This window comes from Salvelinus alpinus, chromosome 5 (genome assembly GCF_045679555.1).
Source record: "Salvelinus alpinus chromosome 5, SLU_Salpinus.1, whole genome shotgun sequence".
NCBI lineage: Eukaryota > Metazoa > Chordata > Actinopteri > Salmoniformes > Salmonidae > Salvelinus > Salvelinus alpinus.
The window spans coordinates 77,596,325-77,599,052 of record NC_092090.1 but is presented as its reverse complement, the minus strand read 5'-3'; the positions used below and the strand labels follow the sequence as shown (position 1 = coordinate 77,599,052).

Sequence of the window (2,728 nt, the reverse complement as noted above, 5' to 3'; positions counted from 1 at the left end):
AACGGTGGTGTTTTTGTGGACTGTAATATATTGTAGTATGTACTATAGTGCTTTTGCAGATATTAATGTAGAATACTGCAGTATTTACAGTTTACTGTGTCTAAATACTGTAGTATTACTATAGTTTTTTTGTATATACTATAGTATTTACTGTAGTGTTTTTGAGGACATTATTGTACTAAAGTGTAGTGTTTACTGTAGTATTTTTGCAAACCTTACTGTAGTATTTACTATAGTGTTTTTATCTTTAGAAGTGGGTTCTTTCTCCTTGAGGAAAACTACTGGACAAATACTAAAAGAGCACATTTTTCATAACCTGTACTGTAGGTAGGTAGGTAGGACTGGGGTCTGAAAAGATAGTTCAGCGCTTCTGCTCTTTTCTATAACCTGTAGCGAACACAACACATCGTCTAAACTTGGCATGTAGGTTTCTCACTTATGGGTGGAACAAATTGGGATATGGGGAATGGGCAGGGTTTATGCAAATTAAATACTGTGGTATCACTATAGTTAAAAAACTGTAGTGTTTTTGCAGACAATACAATAATATTTACTGTAGTGTTTTTGTGGACTGTAGTATTCTGTTGTATTTACTGCAGTATCCTACAGTATACAACAACATTCTAAAGTAAGTACTACACATGATCGAGGGATACTACAATGTACAGTATAGTATTCTACAGTATTCCGTTTACTACAGAATTCTATAGTAAGTACTACAGAATACTACAGTCCGCAAAACCACTACAGTAAATACTATAGTAAACTGTAGTATTTTTCATGTGGGTAGAGCCATAAGAAATATGTTTAGACAAGAACAAAATGTATGCAGGTAGGACCTTTCTTTCCCCAATATGTCAAATGAATCAGCAAAGTGTACAACTGTGAAGTAATGCAGGCTGCTAAAGACTTAAGTTATTGGTCATTGGATATGGCCATAATACTAGATCAGCGTTTCCTCATTGTCCAGTCAACATGGAAGAAAAAGAGAAACCAATAGCCATTAAGACATTGCTCAGCACTTGTAGCCTACTGGGTCCTAAAGCACCAGTAATGTGTTGTTTCTATATGTCCAATGCTGATGAGTTTATTGTTTTAGAGCAGGGCTCCTCCTGCTGAGATCATTAACAGCTTTAAATTCTTCAAGGCTGAACTCGTGCTGAAATCCAAGCTCCCAGACATCATTCATTAATTCAATTAGGCTACAATGACATAATTTTCTGGGGGAGCATTGTCGTAAACACTAAAGATGGCTGACACCTGTCTATGTAGATACTGCAGGGCAGTTGTACAGTCACATACTTTGCATATTTCTCTCTTAATTGTATTAACACCCGCACGGTCTATTAATGTTGTTCTGTTCCAATTGCTGTGGTGACACAAATATGCTGTGTTTGCCATCATCCCTGCAGTGTGAGTCTAGTTATGTTTGGCATACAACCTACTGCGGGGATAATGCAAGATTAGATGGTGTTCTCTTTATTGTCAGGAGACCAAGAAGAGCACTAACAAACTATGTTATTATCTATTTGTCTCTGTAAGGGATGAAAGATTTGGGATACACATCATTCTGTAAGCGTATGTCAGACCTGTAGCTATCTAACAGACCTGTGACAGGACTAGTTGGGCAGGGACATTTACACTTTACTCTTACAAACAGTTCATGTGGACTTGAAGGATTAAAGCATGTACATTCCTCACCTGACACTGAGACAGCTTATCTTTTGAATCTTCTTCCAGACAGTTTGAACACAAACTTTAAGACAGTGAAGAGGCAACCCAATGTTTCCAGGGCAACTTGACAAGAAATGACATGCACCTTCAAATGTACAGCCAAAGGCAAGGGGTTTGTGGGTAGCCTTTCCTCCCTGAGCGATGGTAACTCATTCCAGGCTGGCTGGGAACACAGCCCTCTCTCTGTCAGGGCTTGCTGCCTTCACCTGAGCCTCCTGCTGCCTTCACCTGAGCCTCCTGCTCCCTCCCAGAAGGCTGTTGCATCACATTGTTTTCCTCCTCTCAGAGGCAAATCAGGTGATCCAGTTACACAGTGATTGACACCACCGATGTGCATCTCAACAAGAGGATTGGATCTGCTCAAGAAGTATTTCAAATGTTGTTTTGAGGAGCTAATACAGAATGGTTGTTTCTGAGTAATATGCAGACATCATAAAACTATGACACGAGAGCTTTCCAAAGCATGAGTAATGTTCATTTGAAATAAATCTTTCTCAAACCCCTTCTCTGAGAACGTTTTAATTTAGTGAAAAGCTATAACATAAAGACATAAAACCGTGTGTTACTTATCCTAATTCATGGCTTAGCGCTCAACGCCATATAGCTTGTCAGGCCTCCCTTTCAGCAGAGGAAGTCAACAGAGAGCTTCCATCAGGAGGGTACAGGGAGTCTGATGACATGCAGGGAGGTGGGGAACAGAGCCATGTGAACCCATGTACCTCCACACCACCTTGGGAGAGAACCAGTAAATGTCCGGGAGGAACCGATCCATCACGACCTTGACTTTCCATTGCCTGCTCTGCCTCACTGATGTGACGGTCTGACCGCACCAAGCGAGGAGGAGTAGGACTAGAGGGAGGGTCTGTGAAACTCAAGCCTCACACACACAAATGCATGCACGGCCACAGTCGGATGAGTAAACACACCGAGAGAATGTATACATAAAACCTGTTTACACAAGACCGGGTCGGGCGGTACTGGTGGATCCAGAGGC

The 2,728-nt window shown here is 41.0% G+C and overlaps 1 non-coding gene across 1 annotated transcript; it reads right to left on the bottom strand.

Annotated features, from left to right (window-relative positions):
- Nucleotides 1–254: 254 nt before the first annotated feature.
- On the bottom strand, nt 255–308 carry LOC139577386 (U7 small nuclear RNA). Its single transcript, XR_011675277.1, has one exon. It is a non-coding gene; the product is annotated as a U7 small nuclear RNA (small nuclear RNA).
- Nucleotides 309–2,728: the final 2,420 nt, after the last annotated feature.